This window comes from Erpetoichthys calabaricus, chromosome 6 (genome assembly GCF_900747795.2).
Source record: "Erpetoichthys calabaricus chromosome 6, fErpCal1.3, whole genome shotgun sequence".
NCBI classification, from domain to species: domain Eukaryota; kingdom Metazoa; phylum Chordata; class Cladistia; order Polypteriformes; family Polypteridae; genus Erpetoichthys; species Erpetoichthys calabaricus.
Genome location: NC_041399.2, coordinates 169,842,123 through 169,869,884, shown reverse-complemented (window position 1 = coordinate 169,869,884; position 27,762 = coordinate 169,842,123).

Here is a 27,762-nt window from a genome sequence, read left to right as displayed (position 1 = left end):
GACATCATTTCCTTCCCCAGCCCTTAAAACCATCAAATAATCAGTTCTGTTTTGGACATCTCTGCTCAGATATTTCAAAAACGTTTGCAGCAGGCAAATAATATATGGGTGGCTGCCCCAAACCTTTATGATGTCTGGAGATTCATTCTTATTACAATATACTCTTCCACATTAACTAATGAATATTAAATTAGTGCGTAGGCTTTAGGTACTCATCAGATTTAAAGTGACATCTACTAACATACATGCCACTATTAGATTTAACAAAGAAAATTCTGTTTCTTCTGTGTACAGTAAATACTGTGGTATCTCAGGTAAAGACGTCTTGTTTAAAAATACAGAAGCCCTTGTTTCACTCGTCTGCTACTGTTTTGGATAACCAAAGTGTATCTTCCCCTTCACCATGTGTTCTGGAAAAAAATGAGTGTGAAAATGGCCTGTGGCTGTCTACCTAGTTAGATGGCTTGTTCCTTCCCCCATGTCTGAAGTACCAGCAAGCAACCCCTTTCTCTACACCAGCTTCATTCTTGCTAGCAACTCTAGTCGTTTCATCTTGCCAGTGAGCCCTCATCACAACTTTTCTAGTGAATCCAGACTCGTGTTGGTCCTAGGAACCTGCAAATCTCCTCTCAGGGTCACTTTCAGCAAAGCCCTGTCATCATATCTGGGGATGGAGCAACCCTGTCACTAAGTAAAATTAAATTATGAGAAACACAAACACCACTGGAAAAAAGAGTTGAATAGTCTCTGATATTACAATGAGCCCATACTGTATAACAAAAAGGGTCTATTTGAATACCACACAGTGTATTAATTTACTTACACCAATTATCTATGCTATATTCTGTCAATCTGCATTTGTGGAGTAATTTTGATGCAATGATGTTTAGAATGCGTAAGGTTCCTTTCAGTTCATTTTCCTTCTCTGATTTGTAAGTTGCTTTGTTTAAATAGTTACCAGTTTTCCTAATTTGAATATCTTTATGAAAAACACAATTTAATCACACATGTCATATACTAATTTCAATTTGGTAATGGTGCAGATTTAAAGGGTGCTTTATATTTAGTTTGTGGGAAGGGCCCATAGGATGAAAGGGGGAAAACAGGTGCAGGTAGATGGAGGAGAAGCATTTCCCACTTCCCCAGTAGGTGGCCCAGATGTATGTCAGTCAGGGACCACAACAATAAAAGGGGGAATTATCAAATTAGGAAACAACAGTCAAGTTTTCTTAGCGTTAACTCAACACACTCAGAAGTGCTTGGGTGTCACTGACATGACTAGTTCTAGACAAAAGATTGAGCAGACAACACCTCCTGGACACTAAGAGACATGCAGACCTTGGCATGGACAAATGAAACTGTACTAGACCTTACACTGAGTGAGTAACCTTTGAGTTGCCTATCAAATCTGATCCATTAGGGCAGGGCTGTCGAACTCCCGGCCTGGAGGGCCACAGTGGCTGTAGGTTTTCATTCTAACCCTTTTCCTAATCAGTGACCAGTTTTCACTGCTAATTAACTTCTTTTCCCATCATTTTAATGGCCTGTTTTAAAGGATTCAGTCCTCTGAATTTATTTTTTTCTTCATTAAATGACAGCCAAACAGAACTGAGATGTGAAACGAGGCAACAGATGACCGGCTAAACTGGGATATCAAACTCCAACCTATTTCACTCCAACCAATCTCTTAATGAGAAGCTCATTCTTGCTGTTAATTAAACCCGTTACTTAATCCCATGGCTTGCTGCTGCTCTCATTCTGCCACAGCAGACATTTCCAAAACTGTTGATTTTTTTAAGAACACCATCAAAATGTTTTGGTGAACTGAGAAATCGACCTTACTCTAAGACCTTCACCTTTCTTTATTTTCAGATATTGTGTGTTGGGCACAGGTGAGCTGGTCATGTGGCGGCTTGTTTTGTGTCTCATTATTGTCTGGCTGCTAATTAAAGAAAAAGAGACAGCTAAGGGGCCAGAGTCAAGTTAATTAAAACTAAAGAAAAAGAAGTTAATTAGCAGCAAAAACTGGTCACTAATGAAGAAGATGGTTAGAATGAAAACCTGCAGCCACTGCGGCCCTCCAGGACTGGAATTTGACTACCATGCATTAGGGCATGTGGACGCTTCAGAATTCAGGAAACCAGAAATCAGAGGATGGAACTCTAGTTTGGGGTCATCAATACAATTAAGGATCTAACTCCAACCAAAAATATGGTGGTTATTAAAAAATATTCACTCCTTGGAAGTTTTAACATTGGTATACAACGTTGAATCACATTTGGCTTTTTTGACACTGATCAACAGAAAAAGGCTGTTTAATTTTAAGATGAAAACAGATCTCTTCAAGGTGGTCTACATTAATTACAAATATAAAGTATTCATCTCCTTTAAGTCAGTATTTTGTAGGTGCACTTTTGATAGTCATGGTAGCCATGAGCCTATTTGTACAGGTCTCTATCAATGTCAATGTCAACTTTATTGATATAGTACATTTAAAACAACATCGGAATGCTGTGGCCAAAGTGCTTTACAATAATAGAATTAAAGAAAAACATACAATTAACATGAATAACATAAATAGAAATAAAATAAAGGAACATAAATAAAATAAATAATAGAAGTAATGTTACATAATCACAATGAGGAAACCATCAGTATTACTGAAGGTCATGGATTGCAAGTGAATAGAAATGAGTCTTTAATCTTGTTTTAAACAGTTCAATTTGCACATCAGGACACTTCAATTTTTCCCCATTTATTTTTTAGCAAAGGTAGGGATTGTGAGTGAACAGCCTTTTACAAGTCCAGCCACAAACTGTCAATTAATTTGAGGTCTGGACTCTGACTCGACCCCTTCAAGACATTAACATTGTCGATTTTTAAGCCATTTCTGTGTAGCTTTGGCTTGGGGTCTTTGTCCTGTTGGAAAACAAATCTTCTGCCAAGGTGCAGGTTTCTTGCGGACTTTCAGGTTTTCCTCCAGGATTTCTTTGTATTTTGATGAATTCATTTTACCTTGTACCCTCACAAACCTCCTAAGTGTTTCTGCAGAGAAGCAGAGGCTTCTCTGCAGAAACACTTAGGAGGTTTGTGAGGGTACTGTGAGGGTGGTGATGCTACCACCACCATGCTATACCTGCTTCACATGTTTTAGGTAATGGATAGTGTTCAAACACGACATTCTTCCAGTTGAATTCAGAATCTCCCATGTGCCTTCCGGAAAACTCTTAACTGAGATGTCATGTGTGTGTTTTTTAACAGTGGCTTTCTCTTTTTCACTTTCTCATAAAGCAGTCAGCTTTTGTGGATGGTCTTCTCTTGGTAGATTTACAGCTGTGCCATACTCTTTTCAATTCTTAAGGACATGTTTTAACTAGACACTAAGGAATATTTAGTGACTTGGATATTTTCTTACATACATTCCCTGACTTGTACTTTTCAATGTTGCTTTGTCTTCATTGTTCTGTACAACATTTAAAGCATTGACTTTATCTAATCTGTATAAAAGATGTCTATTTAATATTATGCCTGTTTTATGACTGACTGATGTGAAAAGGAAAAAAGTGCAGCAAAAAAAAAGGAAACTGCACATCATATATATAAAATGCCTATGCGTACGTACGTACGTACGTCTCCCTTTCATTGCTAGGTGATGATAACAATTTGTTTAAACCTTTTGTGGCTAGGTGATGATAACAATTTGTTTAAACGTGGGACTGTTTTGCGTTGCCAGGTGATTAATATTTGTTTAGAAAATAATGTTAACATTGTTGAGAACGTTTGGTTAATTTTGGTTAACATTGGACGAGTTGACCTTGCGCCCACAGCCATCGACTTGCCTTTCGTTCTCCGAAGAAGACAATTCCCAGTAAAGTTAGCGTTTGCAATGACCATCAACAAATCTCAAGGACAGACACTAGACAAGGTCGGCATCTACCTAAAACAAACTGTCTTTAGCCATGGACAATTATATGTTGCATTCTCCCGTGTACACAGGTCAACAGATGTAAAGATCCATGTAGGTGATGGACCTAAACAAGGCAAACTGCTTAATAACAGCTCTGCCTGTTTCACCAAAAATGTTGTGTACAAGGAAATCTATGACATTTAGCTGTTAATATCATATTCTTTCCATATCAATAAAAAACATACATTTCATTGTCCCACTTTAATAGTACTTGCTCAAGTGTCTCATGTACGTATACATCCTACGACTTTGTTGTGTGATTGTTTATGTGTAGTGCTACTTTAAAGTTGTTATTGTTTACTTAACATATAGTAGTGGCATCCTGGACAGTAGGTGATTAACCCACGTAACAGTGTAACTCCCTCCCTCTTTTCTTCTGTTACCCTGTTGCAAAAAGGCGAAAGCCTGTATCCAATAAATAAAAATATACTGGAAAGTGATATACAGCGTACTATATATTTGTTATGACATTTATTCATTGAGTTCATTAAATGTTAAGTAACTGTTTCAACGTCAATACATTGTATGAGTTTCATTTTTACATTGCCAAGCAACGCGTACATTGTTGATACGGACATACCGACATACATACGTGCACTGACAGTGATATGAATATTTACGTATGTGGCAAGTACACCAGGTAATTAGCTACAAGCCTGTACGCAATGAAAAAAAATATACATTCGCCTGCTTCAGCAGGCTTTTCAACTAGTATTGAAATAAATTGTCAAGTCAGTGCAGTTGGTTCTTTCTCAGTGAGTCTGGGTACTAACATGGAGGTTAAGAGATAGAAGGAATGAGAGCAAGGCATTGGGGACCATGACACATCAGACAATATGATACATATGAATGTGCTGCAAAGAACGAGGACAGTGGAACTATTTAAGTTTGCAAGATATCTAAGTGAAATCCTAGTTTTACTTGTGAGTATGCAGTAAATGTAAACTGATTTCATGTATTTATTTGGTCGTTGATGTAATCCAATGTTAACATCACTGTACTCTGAGCCCAAATTGCCAATGTTGGTGCACCTCAATGCCACCTCCCAGATGGTAACTATGAGCAGCTCAAGATTTACAAATTAAACACTGAGTAGTGGTGAACAGAAGGCAGTCACTTGACAGGCAAGAGGAATAAAAGGCAAAAGTTTAAGAGAGGCAGAAAGAGAAAGACAGAAAAATAATTGGGGGGTTCTTGAAGTGCACTAGTATCATGGAGTTCTAAGCTTCATGGGGTCCCCCTGTTCTTCAATCAAATGTTGATGTGTCAAGGAGGAATAAGACACCACCTAAATACTGTAGAGTACTGCCAGTAATTTGGTCCTTCCTCAAGCACTGGGGACTAATATGGAAATTTCTGCAAATGGGTAAGCAAGTCCACATACAGTTGGGACAAATGGGTTTATTTTAGGAGGCTCTAAAAATTAATTCTGCTTTTTTATTTACTTTGCATTGCAAATTTCTCCTTGGCATTATTATTATTTATTAATGACCTTATTTTTGTTTTTACTTTGGCCTCTTTGGTATCATCCTGGGGTTCAGGATGGCTTAAGAAAGCTGGCAGTCTTCCCAATATATAACAATATCAACCCAGTCACCACCCTGTGTCTAATCCAGTTTAGGGTTATGGGAGGTCAGAGCGTATCCTGGTAGCATTGAGTTCAAGTTACGGAACAACCCTGGATGGAATGCCAGTTTATTACAACAATCTCACATACACTAATGCTTACTAACAACAGACAGGCTAATTTAGAGCCATAACCCTTTAGGATTTGGCAGGAAATCAGATGTACCCATGCCAATAGGGAGGGTATTTGCAAGCTCCTCACAATTATTGGATTTGGGTCTAGGACTGTTGAGCTGTGAAGCAGCAGAGCTAACCTGTATGTTACTGCAGATGTGGTATAGCCACCTTAAATGTGCATGTCTGTATAACAGTGAAATAAATTATTTTGAATTTATTTGAGCAAGTAGGTTAAAATACATAAGCATGCACATTTTACCACCATCAATTAAAGTGCAAAAAAACATGGAAAGCATGTCAGAATCAAATAAGAGTATTCATTACAAAAAACATAGAAAGTAATATGTCATATTTAAAGAAGTCCATGACTGAAGCAACAAATGTAAAAAATAAATAAGTCTCCCAATACTTACATGTTACTAGTATCTCACAATCATACAATAAAACTTTATAATTGTTTACATCCCATAGTGTAAGGCAGCATTTCTCAACCTTTAAGTATTTGCGACCCGAGTTTTCATAGCAGTTTTTATCACACCCCCTAACATTTTTTTGAAAGGAGCCCACTAATACCAATTTGTTCTTTTTTAATTAATGATATATCATAGATGCATATTTTATTATACCTACTTAACTTTTATCGACGTTTATCTAACTCTATATTTATTTTTCTAGTATCAGAATGTAGTTTAAGTTAATTTGTTTTGGTTTCAATAGATGTATTTTTCTTATTTTTGATTCTTGTTTTCTTTTTTTCACATCTTCGCGCCCCCCTTTTTGTTACTTCGCTCACCCCTAGGGGGGCCCGCTTCACAGTTTGAGAACTACTGTTGTAAGGTGAGTATAGAATCGGTTGAATGTTCAATGTGACATTAAATTTGACAATAATGAGTAAGACCTTGTGGAAATAAAGTGAATTTTTCAGAAACCGACTTGGAGGGATCTGCACTGTACTCTGTACTCATAAATGGTTGGATAAGCAGGAAGCCCATCTATTTCCACTAGTGAGTAATGATAACATTGCGCAAGTACATACCATGGTTCTGATGAAACTATGACAATTTTCTCCTTTGGTAGAACTTAAGTTCAAAAATAGATCAATAAAAGTTGAGGAGTGGCCATGTTTACTCCTAGAAATAAACAAGGTAACCTAACTGATCTAGGTCAGTACTTTACCACTGTGACCACAGATACACCATGCTTCCACTTGTGCATCAGGGAAGCTGTATAGTCAACTCAAACAAATTTCTCACAGAAGTATGGATAATTATTGACATGCCCATGTACAACATGCTTTGCAAATATTATGTATTCATACACTGTTTGTTAATTTAAGATTAGAATTCATATAATTCACAATCTGGCAACCTTGTGACTTGTTGGTAGAAACTGTCAGTGAATCTAATGGTGCAAGTGCCAATGGTCCTGAACCATCTTCTGGAGTGGGAAAAGTGTGGTCATTTTACCACCATCAATTCAAGTGCAAAAAAGCATGGAAAGCAAGTCAGAATCAAATTAAAGTATTCATTACAAAAAACATAGGAAGTAATGTGTCATTTTTAAAGAAGTCCATGACTAAAGCAACAAATGTAAAAATAAATAAGTCTCCCAATACTCACATGTTACTAGTATCTCACAATTATAAAATAAAACTTTATACTTGTTCACATCCCATAGTGTATGGTGAATACAGAATTGGCTGAATGTTCAAAGTGACATTAAATTTGACAATAATGAGTAAGACCTTGTAGAAATAAATAAAGTGAATTTTTCAGAAACTGAATTGGAGGGATCTGCACTGTACTCTGTTTCTATGAATAATATGAACTGAAATGAAATGTACTTGCTATTTTGAATGCTGTACTGCAGAATGAAAATATTGGCTTATATATCACTCTCTCTTTCACAAGAAATTGAAAATATTAATGGAAATACAAATTTGTGCTGGGGCTAACAAAATGTACCTTTAAATCCTGCTGATATCTGAATAGAGAAAACAATATTCTTGGCTGCACCGACTCAATATACAGTACAGAGCATCCTTTTTGTTCACTTCAGTGTCATAAAAAGTAACACAGTCAATATCAGAACCTAATGTCATTATCCATATTTTAATAGTGGAGGAGTTATTCTGCCTTAGCATTCAATTATTTTCCGCTGGTTGAAACAGACCTCTATTTCTATTTTTAATTCAACAATCTGAATTATACTAGAATCATACTGTGAAGTGAATTGAAATGGAATAATGCATTCTATAGCCCCTTAAATGTTTGGTTTCAGATTAAACTGAAGTAGCTGATCAGTATTTCTTTTTCTTCTTGAGTCTTTTTGTTACATTCATGCGCCTTTACAGATTTTTAGTGAAAAGTAAAATATAGTTTATTTCAAATTTCAATAGAAAAATCAGTTTCCCAATTTAATCAGACTACTGTTTCATTGGCTTGCAGCTGGGAACAATAAGATAAATCAGCACAGACAAGAATCTCTGTTCTTACAAAAAAGAAGAATGCTATTAATTTATTTGGCAGATAGACTTACTCAATACACTTTTGTTGAGTAAAGTAAAAAAAAAGTAACTAGCACCAGAGAATACGTTATAATGTACAGCAAAAAAAGTGAAGTACTACTGTCTTTAAGTAGATAAAAGCAAACTAAATATCAATATCACAGTAGATGGATGATTGGGTCAGTACAGTGAAAGATATGTCTAGGGAGATGGGTGGGGGGGTCTAAGCACTAGAAGTCTAAGTAGTAACAAGAGGCTTTGTGAACAGTTATGATTTCAAAAGGTGCCTAAACTTCAGTAAAGCAAGAGTGGTCATGAAAATCTCATTACAAAGCTTGCAAGACAAGAACTGAGAAACGCTGAGCAGAAGGATGGCTGTTAGTCAGGCTGAAGCAGAACAGAGATTTCTTGGAGGGATGTATGAGGGAGGCAAGAGGCTGGAGATATTGAGGAGCAGAACTTTATAGGAACCTGCCGGTCAAGACAAGAGTTTTGATTTGGATTCTAGAGAAGGAGAGGAGTAGTTTGGGTGAGGTGTAAACAGAATTAAACAGTTGGGCAGCAACAGTCTGGATGATGTAGATGTCAGATAATAACATTAGACCACATATCTGACTTAGAGAAGCCTATTGCAAAATACAAAATCTCAAATAAGATCTAAAATAAAATAGACTTGGCTGTGCTTTTATTTTTAGACATATGCTTCACTACACACAGTAGTTTATAGAACAACAATAGCTGCTGAGAGATTTTAATCTTAGGCTTCCACAGCTGTGTATCAGAAAGAGCTAGGGATACTGGCAGGTTTATAGAATGTGGCGGTGGTCCTGTCCTCTTAAGCTGACTATGACATATCAAGCAGTGATAAGAAGTGGACCACGGCATACTCAGTGGTCCTATTATGATAACCTAGGATATGCTTAATGGTACAAAAACATTGTGGCCTGTTTGATTCTTTTCAATCAATAATTTCAAAAGTCAAGATTATTGTCATTTGTGCATGTCTCCGTGACAAGCTGACAAAAATATAATACAAAAATAAATCAATATACTTAGCACGTAACATATATAATTGTAGAAATTACATATGAGGCTAAATCAATAATTGTCTGTACTTTTATGATAATTTTATTTGGTTTTATATTGGTTTGGCTGTATTTCTTTGCCCACACACCAATGAAAACCTTGTGTGCCTGTGGACACAGTGATAAAGTTTCAACGTTGATCAGACACTTTCTCTTCTTGTTTTCTAGCTATGCATATGGCTGCTGTGCTCTCTGTTTGCACCAATGAAAACCAACGAGCAGTAACTCGCTTTTTATGGGCTGAAGTTGTACTGGAGCTGAAATCCACAGAAGGCTTCTTGCACAATACACTGAGCAGAAGGATGGCTGTTAGACAGTGTTTCACCATGGTAGAGTGTTTAAGTATGGACTGAGAAGTTCAAAAATGATTGGACAAGCAGGATGCCCATCTACGGCACGGTGGCGCAGTGGGTAGCGCTGCTGCCTCGCAGTTGGGTGATCTGGGGACCTGGGTTCGCTTCCCGGGTCCTCCCTGCGTGGAGTTTGCATGTTCTCCCCGTGTCTGCGTGGGTTTCCTCCGGGCGCTCCGGTTTCCTCCCACAGTCCAAAGACATGCAGGTTAGGTGGATTGGCGATTCTAAATTGGCCCTAGTGTGTGCTTGGTGTGTGGGTGTGTTTGTGTGTGTCCTGCGGTGAGTTGGCACTCTGCCCGGGATTGGTTCCTGCCTTGTGCCCTGTGTTGGCTGGGATTGGCTCCAGCAGACCCCCGTGACCCTGTGTTTGGATTCAGCGGGTTGGGAATTGGATGGATGGAGGATGCCCATCTATGTCCATTAGTGAGTGATGATAACATTGCACAAGTACATACTGTACCATGGTTCTCATGAACCTATGAGAATTTTCTTCCTTGGTAGAACTTAAGTCCAAAAAACATTACTAAAAGTTGAGGAGTGGCCATGTTAACTCCTAGAAAACATTAAGATAAACTAACTGATCTAGGTCAATACTTTACCACTGTGACCACAGATACACCAAGCTTCCACTTCTGCATTGGGGAAGCTGTATAGCTAACTCAAACAAATTTGTCACAAAAGTATGGATAATTATTGGCATGCCCTTGTACAACATGCTTTGCAAATATTATTATTTATACACTGCTAATATAATATTTGAATTCATATAATCCCCTCCTCAAGCTGCCACCTTATCGTGGTGGAGGGGTTTGCGTCCCAATGATCCTAGGAGCTCTGTTGTCGGGGGCTTTATGCCCCTGGTAGGATCACCCAAGGCAAACTGGTCCTAGACGAGGGACGTGACAAAGAGCAGTTCAGAAAACCCCCTCTGGAGCCAGGCCCGGAGGTCGGGCTCAATGGCGAGCGCCTGGTGGCCGGGCCTGCACCCATGGAGCTCGGCCGGGCACAGCCCAAAGAGGCAAAATGGGTCCCCCTTCCCATGGACTCACCACCTGTAGGAGGGGCCAAGGAAGTTGGGTGCAGTGTGAGTCGGATGGTGGCCGAAGGCGGGGACCTTGATGGTCTGATCCTCGGCTACAGAAGCTGGCTTTTGGGACGTGGAATGTCACCCCTCTGAAGGGGAAGGAGCCTGAGCTAGTGTGCGAGGTTGAGAGGTTCCGGATAGATATAGTCGGGCTCACATCGACACACAGCGTGGACTCCTTGAGAGGGGCTGGACTGTCTACCACTCTGGAGTTGCCCTCATGAGAGGCACAGAGCGAGTGTGGGCATACTTATTGCCCCCTGACTTGGAGCCTGTTCATTGGGGTTTACCCCGGTAGACGAGAGGGTAGCCTCCCTCTGCCTTTGGGTGGGGGGATGGATCCTAACTGTTGTTTGCGTGTATGTGCCGAACAGCAGTCTGGAGTTCCCACCCTTTTTGGAGTCCCTGGAGGGGATGCTAGAGGGCGCACCATTCTGCTGGGAGACTTCAATGCTCACGTGGGCAATGACAGTGAGACCTGGAAGGGTGTGATTGGGAGGAATGGCCCCCCCGATCTGAACCTAAGTATTGTTTTGTTATTGGACTTCTGTGCTTGTCACGGATTGTCCATAATGAACACCATGTTCAGGCATAGGGGTGTCCATATGTGCACCTGGCACCAGGACACCCTAGGCCTCAGTTCGATAATCGACTTCGTGGTCGTGTCATCGGACTTGCGGCCACATGTCATGGACACTAGGGCGAAGAGAGGGGCAGAGCTGTCAACTGATCACCACCTGGTGGTGAGTTGGCTTCGATGGTGAGGGAGGGTGCCGGTCAGGCCTGGTAGGCCCAAACGTATTGTGAGGGTCTGTTGGGAACGTCTGGCAGAGTTCCCTATCAGAAGTAGCTTTAAATCCCACCTCCGGCAGAACTTTGACCACGTCCCGAGGGAGGTGGGGGACATTGAGTCTGAATGGGCCACGTTCCGTGCCTCTATTGTTGAGGCGGCTGACTGGAGCTGTGGCCATAAGGTGGTCAGTGCCTGTCGTGGCGGCAATCCCCAAACCCGTTGGTGGACACCGGCGGTGAGGGATGCTGTCAAGATGAAGAAGGAGTCCTACAGGACCCTTTTGTCCTGTGGAACTCCAGAGGCAGCTAACAGGTACCGGCAGGCCAAGCGGAATGTGGCTTTGGTGGTTGCTGATGCAAAAACTTGGGCGTGGGAGGAGTTTGGGGAGGCCATGGGGAACGACTTCTGGATGGCTTTGAGGAGATTCTGGTCCACCATCCGGCGTCTCAGGAGGGGGAAGCAGTGCAGTGTCAACACTGGATATGGTGGGTTATGGTGCGCTGCTGACCTTGACTCGGGACATTGTGGGTCGGTGGGGGGAGTACTTCGAAGACCTCCTCAATCCCACTAACATGTCTTCCAATGAGGAAGCAGAGCCTGGGGACTCGGAGGTGGGCTCTCACATCTCTGGGACTGAGGTCACCGACATGGTCAAAAAACTCCTTGGTGGCAGGGCCCCGGGGGTGGGTGAGATACACCCGGAATTCCTCAAGGCTCTGGATGTTGTAGGACTGTCTTGGTTGACATGTCTCTGCAACATCGCATGGACATTGGGGACAATGTCTCTGGATTGGCAGACCGGGGTGGTGGTCCTACTCTTTAAGAAGGGGGACCGGAGGGTGTGTTCCAACTACAGAGTTATCACACTCCTCAGCCTCCCTGGAAAAGTCTATTCGGGAGTCCTGGAGAGAAGGGTCCATCAGATAGTTGAACCTCGGATTCAGGAGGAACAGTGTGGTTTTCATCCTAGTCCTGGAACAGTGGACCAGCTCTATGCCCTTGGCAGAGTCCTGGAGGGTGCATGGGAGTTTGCCCAACCAGTCTACATGTGTTTTGTGGACTTGGAAAAGGCGTTCGACTGTGTCTCTCAGGGAATCCTGGGGGGGGGGGGTGCTCTGGGAGTATGGAGTACCACACACCCTGATAAGGGTTGTTCGGTCCCTGTACAACATGTGTCAGAGCTTAGTCCGCATTGCTGGGAGTAAGTTGAACCCATTTCCGGTGAGAGTTGGACTCCATCAGGGCTGCCCTTTGTCACTGATTCTGTTCATAACTTTTATGGACAGAATTTCTAGGCGTAGCCAGGGCGTTGAGAGGGTCCGGTTTGGTGGGTTCAGGATTGGGTCACTGCTTTTTGCAGATGATGTTGTCCTGTTTGCTTCATCAGGCCATGATCTTCAGCTCTCTCTGGATCGGTTCACAGCCGAGTGTGAAGCGGCTGGAATGGGAATCGGCACCTCCAAATCCGAGACCATGGTTCTTAGCCGGAAAAGGGTGGAGTGCCCTCTCAGGATTAGGAGTGAGATCCTGCCCCAAGTGGAGGAGTTCAAGTATCTCGGGGTGTTGTTCACAAGTGAGGGAGGAATAGAGCTGGAGATCAACAGACGGATCGGTGCAGCATCTGCAGTGATGCGGGCCCTGCATCGGTCTGTCACGGTGAAAAAGGAGTTGAGCCGAAAGGCAAAGCTCTCAATTTACCAGTTGATCTATGGTCCTACCCTCACCTATGGTCATGAGCTATGAGTAGTGACCGAAAAAACGAGATTGTGAATACAAGCTGAAATGAGTTTCCTCTGCAGGATGTCTGGGCTTTCCCTTAAAGATAGGGTGAGAAGCTTGGTCATCCGAGAGGAACTCAGAGTAGAGCCACTGCTCTTCCACATCAAGAGGAGTCAGTTGAGGTGGCTCGTGCATCTGATCAGGATGCCTCCTGGACACCTCCCTGGTGAGGTGTTCCGGGAACATCTAACCGGGAGGAGGCCTCTGGGAAAACCCAGGACACTCTGGAGGGACTATGTCTCTCAGCTAGAGTGGGAACGCCTCAGATTCCCCCGGAAGAGCTAGTAGAAGTGGCCAGGGAGAGGGAAGTCTGGGCATCTCTACTCAAGCTGCTGCCTCCGCAACCCGATCTCGGATAAACGGAAGAGGATGGATGGATGGATGAATTCATATAATTCAATATCTGGCAACCATATGACTTGTGGGTAGAAACTGTCAGTGAATCTAATGGTGCAAGTGCCAATGGTCCTGAACCATCTGTTGGGAGTTAGAAAAGCAGCTGTTCAGGTTGACTAAGGTCATGCTGGTAATATTCTGTGCCACCTCTACCACCCTCTGCAGTGGCAGTGAAAATTAACTCCAATGAGCACCTGATCATGAGGAGATGGGGAAATGCGAGTTGTCTGAAGAAGTAAAGGCATTTCACTATGACATATCCAGCAGTGACAAGAAGAGGACCATGGCATACACAGTGGTCTTATTATGATAACAGGGTAGACCTAATGGTACAAAAAGTGTGGCCTGTTTGATTCTTTTTAATCAATAATTTCAAAAGTCAAGTTTATTGTCATGTGTGCATGTCTCATTGACAAGATGACAAAAATACAATACAAACATAAATAAATGTACTTAGCATGTAACATACACACACACACGCACACACACACACACACACACACACACACACACACACACACACATATATATATATATATTGCCACACTTATGAGATTAAGAGATAACTAAAGGGCCTGAATAATAGTAATTGCTTTCCTGACCAGGGGGCAGCAAGGTGCACTAATTGTCTCTCTCAATCCCTTATAGACCATTCTCGGGAAATCCCGCCTGGTTCTGGTGCCCCCATGATGCCATTTCCACTTCCGGGACTGCTGATGACATCACTTCCTCCACTTGTCTTTAAAATCTGCCATCTTAAGGTAGCAATTCAGTTCTTTTTTGGACTCACATGAGTAAAGAACTCTTGACAATTTACCTCTTTGCAGCCAGGATATAATATACGGGTGGCTGCCCCAAACCTTTTCATGTCTCATCATACTTTTTGTGACAATATATATACAGTATATATGTGTTGTGCCCAGGTTAATTTGTCAGTGATAGACACTTCAAGAAATCTAAAGCTGTTCATCCTTTTTACAGCATCCTTTCCAATGTACACAAAAGTGTGGCCTGCCTTTTACCTTCTTAAATCAATGACCAGCTGCTTGGTTTGGCTGCATTAAGGGTGAGATTAGTGTCTTGGCACCACTGAGTCAGCAGGTAGACCTCTTCCCTGTAATCAGGTGACAGCTGTCTAGCTTGCAGAGTCTTAGGTTCAGTGTCAAGTTTTCAGGGTAAAAGGCTGCAACTGTCTTGTCTGTCCTGTCAAGCAACCGGATGCATCTGTAGCTGTTATGAATTCTTAGTTGAGACTGAAGCATGCCTACTGATTTAGACTCCTGCTTTTTTTTTTATCTTTTTACAAATCCCCTTCCTTACAGTTTGTACTTCGGATTTAGACCATTGCTCCCTGTGGTTCTTAATTCTGATTGCTCCCCAATAAGTGATTCATTGCCTGGCTAAGAAATCTTGCTTTTGACCAATTTCTCTTCTAGTAAAAGTGCCAAATCAATTTGAGCTAAAACAGTATGAGAGAAAGAAAAGATAGTATGACCAAGGCAGGAATTAAAAAAGTATACTGCAAACTAAATTTAGTAAATTCATATAAAAAAGAAGGCAATTTTCTAATTTGTAAAACTTACCTTCAGATCAATATTTCTGTTTGGCTTTATTCACTGCAAAGTATTTCAAATGAAAAATTACCCCTTAATCCTTTCTTCCTAATTGATTAATTAGATTATAGATTTCCCTTTTTAGTTTTTCTGTATCTTGGTTATCATAGTTGAATTTCCAGTGTACTGCCTTAAAACAATGCATACATTTCACAGCTTGACTTTTCTCTCTATTATAAAAGAAAATCTTGAGACAAGACAAGACTATTGCTAAGAGATTTCTTCAAGTCCCGCAAGACAAAACTATCACCAAGAGATTTTTTGTACTCCCGCCCTCCTCTCAACCATTTACGGTTAACGGCCCACGCCCACGGTCCTCTCACCTCTCATTAGTGCGAATGCTTTTGTCAGACGCAGTTCCTGCGCTCTCGGCTCTTAGAAATTTTTACATTTTCCTCACTTTAAGTTCCCAATAAAAGAACTTCTTATTGAAGAATTTCATCCCGAAGGGTTATCAACAGAAGAAATGAGTACACAGGCAATCCTAGCACAGAGAAACGATGAAATGAATTAACGTGAAAATTGTTGATCAGTTACATGGCAAATTGGTTAAATGCATATCAACAGACTATGCTGAAACAGTTGGTGGTAATGTAGCAGAACATGAAAACATCAACTTACAATATCCCGTAGAATATCTACAACCATAACACCGTCCGGTCTTCCACCAGCTGAATTATTGTTGAAAGATGGATGTGTCGTAATATCATTGTGTAATTTATGTATGAGTGATGGGCTATGCAATAGGACAAGATTAGTTGTATTCAAAATTGGTCGAACAATTCTTACATGAAAAATTTTAATAGGCGACAAGAAAGGTCATGTAGTACATCTTCCGCAGATAACATTAGACACCAAAGGAGATCTTGATATGCCATTCGTATTAAACCGTTTACAGTTTCCCGTTAGAATAGCTTTTGCTATGACAATTAACAAATCACAGGGACAAACATTCGAAAAAGTCGGTTTATTTATTAGAGAAAGAAACGATATTCACTCACGGACAGTTATACGCTGCATTGTCATGATGTAAGACCAAACAAGGAATCAAGATTGTTTTTACTGAAGTTTCACAGTAAAAGTGTAAGTTTAAAAAGTATTTGCGTGTTAATTTCAAACCCAAACAGAACGAAAAAGTGTAACGCAAGGAATACCTCTAACGCTACATGAAGCATAATTTTATTTCAGTCTATTACATTTTACTATTTTTTACTATGGTTAATTTCTCGCTGTAATGTAAAATAGGTGTGTTATGCATATGTAACAATTCGAATGAAAATAACAATCTGTTGGACCGATCGCCAATCTGGCCCACTTTCTCTTTGTCCCCTCTCCTCCAGGACGATCCGCAGCCACGGGACCAACCTGAGGAGGAAGATTATCAGTGCCTGGAATGAAGGAGAGAGCTGAGGCGGAATGACTAATGAAGTCACTGCTTACTTGCTGTGTTTGTGTGTTATAGAGTGGTAGCTCCCACTTCAATAAATATGCTTGGTGATCCTGTTTGAAGTTGTTAAAGCTGATCATTCTGAAGATTGAAACTCAGCCTTGTGTTTTAGGGGTGTAAGACAGTGACTCACACGTCACAAAATGAAGCAATAAACAGAGAATAGAGTTATTATGGTGGATTAGCCTTCCACTCGTTTATGATGGGTTGAAATCTAAGTTATCAATGTAGACCTCAGTGTTAATGTTTGCAGTGCACCTCATAATGCATATATCTCTGTTATATGGCATTTAGCATGTGATTCATGAAAGCAGTTTTAATGTTTATGACACGCCATCTTTTGGAAATAACAGAGACATGGCAACAGGAAGGACAGACACACAGACACTTATCCTTTTATTAAGGTGGATGGAGGAAGCTGCATATTTGCACTTGAAAAGGAAGCTGCATATTTGCATTTGAAAAGGATCAAAAGATCAAATGTAATTGAAAATTTGAGCCAATGTCAACAACAAATGTGTAAGTGGTCCGTCGTCAAGCTCATAATGCTAATCAATAATCAAAGACGTTAATACTTAAAACAAGTTAATTAACCTGGAAGAGTTTCTGTCGCAAGAAATCCACCACCAACACTCTCAGATTCCCAAGAAATGCACACAACAACCATTAATCATTGCTCCGATGAATGTCATGCATTCACCAAGAATTCTGGGAAAATTGTCATAATAACTAATAATACCTAAGAATGGTGGCATCCATACCTAAACAAAAGGCCATCAAGGCATATTGGTAAAACTATTCAAATAAAAATGTAATGAACAATACCAATCATAACAACATTCACATGGGTTTCCCATTGAGGGTCTGGTTTAATTCCATGCTCCAATGCAGTTTAGTTAGCTGGTGATACTATACTGATCGGATGTTAGTGTTAATGTGTAAATTAATGTACCCCTACATTGGACTGGTGTTCCATTCTGGGTCAGTTCCCACCTTGTGCCCACTATTGTCGAGATCGATTAGAGCACCCTTTGGCACTATACTGTAGAAAAAATATTCAGAAATTGACTGGACTGCTGGATATATTGAAAGAACGTTGCCACTAAGTTTTTGCCAATTAATTAATATTACAAAATATACAGTAATAGATTTTTCAAAACCAGTATGCTACATCCATCCATTGTTCTCTATTCTACATTGTACATTCTATAATCATAAAATGCAGACGCCTATTTGATCGTCAATGAGTATAACTCTACAATCAACTAATACAAAGAAAAATGAATGCAGAATTAATATTTATAATTGTAGGATTTTTTTTCACGGTCCAAACACTGCACTTTGCATGAAATAGAGTGAGACAGGAAATGTATTGGTGATGATTATGTATCTACAAAACTGATATTTAAAATCATTGAAATCATTTAAGTAGTGGTGTTTAAACTCATAGAAGCCTTTAATTTTATTGCAAAATGCTAAGTCTCAAACAAGTCTTGGAATAAAATAAATTTGGCAGTACTTTTATCTTTATAGACATGTATTTCCACACATAGTTTATAGGACAACAATAGCTGATGAGAGATTTTAAGCTTAGGTTTCCACAGCTGTGTATCTGAAAGGGGTACGATATAAAGTGTTTGAAGCTGATCTGTCATCTTTTAAAATGGAAAGTTATTACAGAAGCTACAAAGAGAATTGATGTTTATTTTATCTTTCCTGAGAAATAAACAAAAGAACAAAAACAAAAAAAAAATTTGATTGTTAAGTAGAAAAATCACAAAAATATAAAAATATATTTTTACTATTTTATTGAGTTAATAAAATGAAAATAATTTTGTGCAAAACCTATTGTTACACATTCTTTTTCAGAGAGATTCGTGTTTGTCTTGCTGTGAATAAGTCTAACAGTTTATGTGGTAATTTTATTATAGTTTTAGCATTTGAACACCCTAGTTGATTTCATGTTGTCTACAGTGTACCTTTTACTGGGGCAATGTATTCTCTTTTTATATTCCACTTTATTAGTAATTTATTTTGCCTTTCCTCACCATTTTGTAGCTTCAATAATTACACCAATTGAAATTTAATCAAAAACCCTAAGAAAAATATATTACATAAAAATCAAAAATTGCTTTCAAAAAAAGAAAAGAGGCAATTCTGACAAAGTCAATGAAACTAATTTAGCAAGAATAAGAACAAACTATTTTTTTTCGTAATAAAGTTTGAGTGTGACACAAAATCAATATTGGGAGAATAATTAAAATATTCTACAATATATACGGTAAAGTTGATAGGACATTAAGTTATGCCATCGGGACAATTTCGTGCAGCCTAAAACCAAGTTTGATGGATGGAGAGCAAAGTTAATGATCATATTAAAACAGAAATGAACACTAATGAGTAGTGTTTAAAAATTTTCAATCCAGAACCTGAACAGATTACTCTATGATGTTGATTTTGAAGGCAAAAATGAGCTCTGGTGTAATAAAATATTCAAATATACAAAGTTAAATACAGACTATCTCTGACACTCTTTCTTGACTCATAAGTATGTACCAGGAGCCTCATGTATAAACAGAGTGTATGTGCAAAAATGTTGCGTATGCCCATTTCCATGCTCACATCCTGATGTATAAAACTAAACTTGTTGTAAAGTTATGCACATTCTCACAGCAGCCTCCCACCTTGTGTACACAATTTTGTGCTCGGTTTTGCAAATTGGCGGCACCCAGCGACAAAGCAGTGCTACTGTTTCTGTGTGGTCTCTGTCGTTTTAGATTAGCATCAGTGACGCGGGATTTATCAAATACAGCAAAATGAATTGCATACTGTGTACAAATTCACTTGATTGTAATCATTTTGTAACAATATAATGGTGCACAGAATAAATAAACTATTCTAAATACCATAGCTGCTTTAGCGGTGTTACTCTCAGTGCACCACCCAGAGTATTTTAACCCAATTGTTTCGGAGTGTGGAATAACAGCTCTACTACAGCTGATCAGAAAGCTCTACAACGGGCTGTATTGAGAGCGCAGAGGATTATCGGGATACAACTTCTATCCCTGGAGGACATTTATAGCACACGCTGCATAAGGAAAGCCACCAGCGTCTACATGGATTCCACTCAGCCATGCTGCATTCTATTTGAACTTCTCCAATCCGCCAAACGGTTCAGAGCCTTTCCTGCATGGACATAGAGGCTCAGAAACAGTTTCATCCCAAGAGCTGTAAAAGCCCTCAAATCAGTCCATCTAGTGCTCCCGGTAGAACTGCTTGTACTTATAAGTACAATTACCTCACTGTAAACTTGCACTACAACTGTAACATTGCACAACCTGAGCCACTTTATGAACCATTTGCAATAAAGTTTTTGATTAGGAGATTATTTTTTTTCTTCCAAGAAAAAAATAATAATGGGTGTCTACCATTTGTTTGCTAGTCATGGCCAAGTAGCTGTTTGGTTTACACGTTTATCACATACTGTACTTCTAATTTGTAATATTTTCCCAAGCAGAACCTTTGTTTACATTTAGAAAGTGCTAGGGCTTCAACTCTACCCAGGTTCATCTAAGTACATGTATTTATTATTAATTTTAAAAATTAATTTATGACTTTAAGCCTTTGAATTCAATTGGTTATTCTTTGTTTTGTACTACATTAACCATCATATGTCTATAGGCCTATAACATAAATATTTATAGTAACACAAGCTATCAGTAGAGTCAAGCCCTCTTCTTCTACATTACTTTATCTGTCACCAATTAAGCTATTGCACGTATTTAGCCCAAGGTGTTACCATTCTCTGTTTATTTTGTTTCAGCTAAGGCCACTGCTCGTGCAGGAAGCCATTGAGCTCCAGGTGAGTTATTTAATTTCAGGATACCTGTTATCATGACTGGCATTGTCATTGTAATGAACTAGACATGTGTGACCTATTTACTACAAAACATTCTTCACATTAAATATCACTTATAGCAGATTTGTAGACTTCCCTCCAAATAGATATAAAAGGTGCAGCTGTCAACCTCTGATCAGTATTTATTTTTCACATTTTAATGTTTGATGTTTTATAAATCCTCAGTGCTCAGTGAAGGTAGCCTCATTTTGCTTAATGAATGTTATCATCTTTAATGTACTTTAGTTTTGTCCAATTCTAGGTGGTATTATTCCATTATGTCAGGAGTTGCTGGCCCATGGATCAAGTGGCCAGGTCTGAAATGACAGCTAATATCTTATTCATGTAACCACGGGTCTGTAAATTTAAACTTGTAAAAAGTTGTTTTACTTGGGTGTAGTTATTTTTTTTATTTTTTTTGAAAAGGTTTACAAATTTATTTAATATTAAAAACTGTAATCTTTCATTCATATTGTCACACACGTGTGTTTTGGAGACAACCAAAGGGCTTGAATACATGTAATTCCATGCCAGACCAGGGGGTGGTGAAGTGCACTAATTTTCCCTCTCGATCTTTTGCAGACCAGTCTAGGGAAATCCTGCCCGGCTCTGGGGCAGCCAATGACGTCCCTTCCGGTTCCGGTGCAGATGACATCACTTCCTTTTCTGGCCTTTAAAGCCACCATATTGCCTGAAGAAGTCAGTTCTGTTTTGGACTCAGTTGAATGCACATGTCTTTGCTATTTAATTCATTTTGCAGCCATAAACAATTATATGGGTGGCTGCCCCAAACCTTCGCAAAGTCTAATGGTCATTATTGTGACAATATAAATACTCATATCTTTAAAGTACTTTGGTAACAATGATAGCTATGAGTCTTCATGGGTAAGTCTCTACAACCTTTACACACCTGGGCGGAGTGGTGGCTCTTTGGCTAGAGATCTGCACTGGCAATCGGAAGGTTGCCGGTTCGAATCCCGTAAATGCCAATAGGGACTCTGCTCTGTTGGGCCCTTAAGCAAGGCCCTTAACCTGCAATTGCTGAGCGCTTTGAGTAGTGAGAAAAGCGCTATATAAATGCAAAAAAAAAAAATTATTATTATTTGGGCAGATCCTCTTAAACTCTTTTTTTTTTTTTTGGATTTTATTAAAATCAAATAATATTCTATGCAAATAAGTCAAGTTTTATAAAAAAAAAAGGTTCAAAACAAATCAACCCCCACCCCTGTATAGTTGTTTTTATTTTCATTCATGAACCCAATGAAAAATATATAAGTAGAATGCTTCCATCACATCACATTTAAGTACAAAGCTGAAAAGAAGTTTAAATAAAAATGATCAAATTACACACTGTATTCATGTATACATTATTGTTCCAAATAAATTTACCATGAAAACATTTAGTCAGTCAAATATTTTTAAACATATATATAAAGAAAACAACAATATATATTCATTGACATGCATATAACTTCTCTAGTTTTTGTAACAGCTTCTACTGTTGTAACTAGCAAATAAAATACTTCATACCAGTGGTGATTACAATTTTAAAAAGCTACCTTTCAACAATGCATTAGTGTATTCCTTTAATTCACAAAGTGATACACAATAGGGCAGTGTAATAAGAAGACTCTTAATTAGCAATGCTATAAATATAATGAATTATTCAGTTGATAAATGAATTTACCTCTGTAATTACAAATTTAATTTTAAGAACATTTTCTGCTGTAATTGGAAAATATAGGTATATGAAAGATCTAAATTACCATAAAAATAATTATATAACAATATGTGATTCTACTAATTACGGGGTTACTTTGCAAGCAGTTAAAGCAGCTAACAATACAAGTTGGATGTGTAAAAACATTTAGTCTTGAACAATGTAACCACGAGTAACCGTTTTCTTTTTCAAATGAGCATCATCTTCATTGCATATTTCTACTTAAGGCTTATATAATTGTTATAATACACTCAAATTAGTTTCAATGAGCATAATTTTTAATAATTGAAAAGCACAAAATTACCTGATACCCAAGACTTTGAGGTTAATGTCTGCTGTTTCTGCAATCCTGGCAGGTTTACACTGTGAATCATCAGTATGTTTATCTCTTTACTGGGCTGGGGATTGTAAAACTTTGCATTCTACGAGCTCAGGCATGTTTCCATGACAGGGAATATGTCTATAGCTTATTGTATTTGATAGTCACAAAGTCTATATGCTTGCTAATTAAATTTTATTATAGATTGTCTGCATGTGCTTTTCCATTTTCTGCACAAATTCTATTCTTTCCCCATGTTCTTCTGGACACCATCTTCTGTGTGGACGATTGGCTGTCATTAAAGCAGTCTCTGAAATATGTGACATTTAGCTTTAGGGCATTGTGAAAGGGAAAAGCTATCAGTTCTGGCTAACATCACATATTTCAGAGACTGATTTAATGACTTCAAACCACTAACATGGAACAAGATGTTCAGGAGAACGTAGGAAAAAATTAAAATGTGCATTGAGAGTGGAAAAGAACATACAGACAATTTCTAATAAAATTTCATTAACATGCATGGGGAATTTGGGGCTGCCATGTAGATAAAACATGTTTAGGAGAAAGGGGTCACCTTGTCTATGCTTCTTTCTGAATACACTATTTAAAACACCAAAAATTAGAAGTAGTTTTCTGAGAACAACAATAATGAGTCACAGGGATTTCCGAAGATATTTTGCAGACTTTTAACCACTAGAGAATAACTGTGTAGACTGTAGGTAAATGCTATGAAATTTATTCAAGTCAAGGTCTGAAAAATGTTATCTTGGAGCATCAAATTTCTGTTTGAGCAGAGCAGGACTTTCAGCATTAGATACTAAATAGCCTCGACTGCATCTGAAAGTGAAGCAGTACTTATGTTCTACTTACTTTTTAATGATGAGAGGTGAAAACATGGAAAATCATATTGGACACCTTATTTCTAGACAGTGTTGAACTGGAGAAGAATCCACATGTTCTCAGCTGCTTCCCGAATCATTTCCTTTGTCAAGTTACTTAAACTTCTTCCTCAAATATATTAATCTGTAAAGAGTTGGTGTGCATCATATTTAAATTGTTTTGGTATTGTATTCGTTATGAAAACATGCCACACACAATAATTTATTTGGTTTTCTAGAAAAAGACACAACTTAAAACTTATAGTTCATAATGTCTTTACTTACAGAGTCAGAGAAAGGATGAAGTAAATTCAGAAGACCACCAAGCAGTGATGCACTTTTTAAGGGCTAATTGTATAGAAGGGGATGAAATCCATAGGAGTCTTTCTGCACAATATGGAGACTGCTTTTTACCATGACAGAGGGTTTAGGAATGGATTGTGAAGTTTAAAAATGGTCAGACATTTGTTATGCATAAAGAAGGAGTGGGCTGCCCATTCACGTTAAACACCAATGACAAAATTGAGCAAGACAATACCATGATTCTGATGAACCAATGAAGCTTTTAACTCCGGAATACCTTCAGCTTAAACAAAGTGGATCGCTGCTCGTTGATCTTTGTTGGACCCTGAATACAATGAGGACTGATTGATGTCATTTATGTTAGGTAGAATGCCTAGAGGGGGCTGGGTGGTCTCATGGCCTGGAACCCCTGCAAAAAACTGTCTGGAGTTTTTTTGTTTTTTCTGTCCTCCCTGGCCATCAGACCTTACTTTTATTCTATGTTAATTAGTGTTCTCTTATTTTAATTCTTATTTTGTCTTTTTTTTGTCTTTCTTCATCATATAAAGCATTTTGAGCTACATCATTTGTATGAAAATGTGCTATATAAATAAATATCGTTGTTGCTATTGTTTGTTGGTGCAAACAGAGGGCAGAGTGGGGATGTTTACCCTTAAAGAACAACAAGAGAAACTGACTCTTCAAGGTTGAGACCTTACCCATAGGACCACAGACACTCCATGTTTCCGCATGTATGTGGGGAAAATTAAACAGTCTAACCCAAACATTTTCAAAATAAATGTGGATAATTATTGACTTGCTCTCGTACATAAGAAAGGGAAAGTAGACTGATTAATCCTTAGGAGACTGCACTCCTTTACTGTGGGTAGTGACATCTTTTAGTGTTCTACTACTCTGTCATGGCCAGTGCGATTTTATATGCTGTGGTGCATTGGGCTGGTAACATCAACTCAAGAGATACCCACCATAAAAGCAATTTAAATAAAAAGGTAGGCTCAGTTATGGGATGCACTCTCAACCTACTGAAGGTGAGAATGAAGACAAAACTGAGTGTCTTTATGAAAAACACTGCACATCCTCTCTCTAACACACTAACACCTGGTGCTTTTAGCCAATGAATTATTCAACAGTGGTGTTACAAGAAATGCTACTGGGGCTCCTTTATAGTAATGGCAATATACAGTACATGTATAATGCTTGCTGGTTTATGGATGTGGTGAGAGAGGTCATGCAGGTGATGGGAGTAATAGAACAATATTTACAGGACAGGAAGATATGGAAAAAGATGATCTGCTGTGGCAAACCCTAATGGGAGCAGCCGAAAGATGAAGAAGAATGCTTCACTAAGATGATGCCAAATCAAAAGTATTTTCTGACTTTTTAGCTTTCTATCTACAAAAAGACAAAATTTTCCCTGAGGACATCTATCTATCTATCTATCTATCTATCTATCTATCTATCTATCTATCTATCTATCTATCTATCTATCTATGGCTACTTTTCTGTGATAGATGTTCCTGTTTAGTACAACTGCGCCTGCCATTTAGGCTGTTACTAGGTATAGATGACCTGGTACAAGCAAAGTTGACTAGAAAAAAAAATCCTAATGGCAGTAACCGATAATAGTTGGGACACGAGCACATTAACATAAAAAGGAATCAAAAATCCACTCTGAATATAAATAAAAAAGAGTGAAGTTAGTGAGAATACATATTTTTATACGTCATAAAAGTAAAAAAAATCTATTGTAGCTAGGTCTATATTATGAATGCAGCTGTCACTGTGTTCCAATTTTCATATCTCCTTTCCATTAACACTATAATGTGATTGAACAAAATTTAGAGCTAAATGATAACAATGAAAAAATCTTGCTGGTATTAGTGGTCACAAAGCCCTAAATTTTCTGCCAATGCATAGTGTGGCTAATCACTGCTCAATTGTTTTTTTAATAAAGTTGGTTATTTGGTAGTAAGCAGCCTGCTTTGTTACAATGCTGCATCAGATATCACAAACGTGGATGTTATCTCCTGGAAGTCAGCAATTATAGTTTTGTTCAGTCCTTAGATTATGGAGAGATGCAAAGAATTAAGCTTTAAAAGTATATACAGGGAAGGAAAAATCTGACTTTGTGTTTAAATATAATTTTTTAAGTTCTTTTCACCGATCACCATTTATAGTGACTAAACTTTTTTATGTATATCATCATATTTATTTTTTCTTATTGTGAAAAAGTCGAAGCCCATGTTCTTGCATAATAGCCAAATACATTTACTTCAAAATTCATTCTTATCAGCAGAAACTTCTAAAAGCTTTTATACTCCTAATTACAAAAGGAAAACAAAAACAATAAATGCATATACAGTATTTGCATAAATGCACAGTGTTTCAACAAAGGGTGTTGCCCTGATGTGTTTTATTATGCTCATTTTATGGCCTTTCTAATTGTTTGTTTCAATTGGGAGGAAAACTTTTGTATTCTTCCAGCTTTTATGCTAAAGCTTGATTTAAAAAAGAAGAAAAAGGAAAACAAACCTCATAAGTCAATGAAATAACTTTTGTCCGAGAAGCAGAAACTGAGGGAACACTATTTTTAATGGATAATTATTTTACAGGCTTGGTCAGCATGTTGATATTTTGTCTCATGTGCTGTAAAATATTTAAAAAATGTCTAAACACGTGCAGGGGAACGATTTTTGTTTTTTATTTGTACGTAAAACTAAATGTGTGGGTGCCAACTTGTATCTCTACTTTGTGACCTTAGATAATGCTAAATGTCTGCTTTGCGTCTGTAATGTTGCATTGGTTTGTGGTAAACACGGTGAGATATCAGCAAATTCAAAAAAACGCAATGGAGTGCCTGAAATGTAAAGCAGATGGGCCAAGTGCGCATATTGTTTGAGTGAGCGGGAGATCATTCAGAGATATTATGATAAATGTAGGATAGATCAGAAAGTGAGGGAAAGAATGAAAAAGAATTAGATAATATTTCAAAATACCAAAATGCTCTCCTTGGACTTATGAAACCTTACTTCATCCTTACTACACCCTGCTTGCTCAGCATACGACGCCTAATTTCGAAATCTTCCAGGGTTTTCTGTTTATTGAAACAGTTCTTCACAACATCTGTAATCTGGTTCGTCTGCAGCTGTGTGAGGGTGCGGATTTATTGTGATTACAACAGCTGAAGATTTTCAGGATGAGATACAATATAAAGGCCCTCCCTTTTGAGGGAAATTCTAACAATCTGTGCAAAATAAGATTGTATTTTGGTATTATGGCTGCTGGTTAATAAAGAAAGGATTGCCTATGTTACTGCCTTTTCAAAATCATCCTATTGAAATATTTGCAAAATATTTGATAAAAAGTTTATTCTTTCAAAAATGTTTCCATTATTGGTGTAATCTTTTTTAAATACTTGCATTCTTAATTTCTTATACATTTATAAAGACCCTCTCTGGGGTTTCCTAAAAACTGCAAATACTTCCTTTGAGAATCTTCGCTTGTTGCAGTCTGCATGCTGTAAAATTACCTTCTTGACCTATTTTCTGATAACATGAACTGTAAACTAATTAAACTCAAGGGAATTTATTTCAAGGTTATAGTAATGGAAAATAATATTCAAGTGGAGGTCATAAAATTCAAGCCTCTCTTTTTTTTCATTATTTGTTGTGCAAATATGGATGTCACTGTTCAGACCGGATGGAAGCCAAAATTAAATCTGAATGCATTCAACGTAAAATAGGATTTTTAATTATGAATGCGAGAATAAATACAGTGCCCATTGACAGCTATCTATCATAACCCACCAAATCCTTTATACTTCATTCTTTGAAATTTAATTAACTGTTCCGTCATGGGTTGTTGGTGGAGTTGTCAAG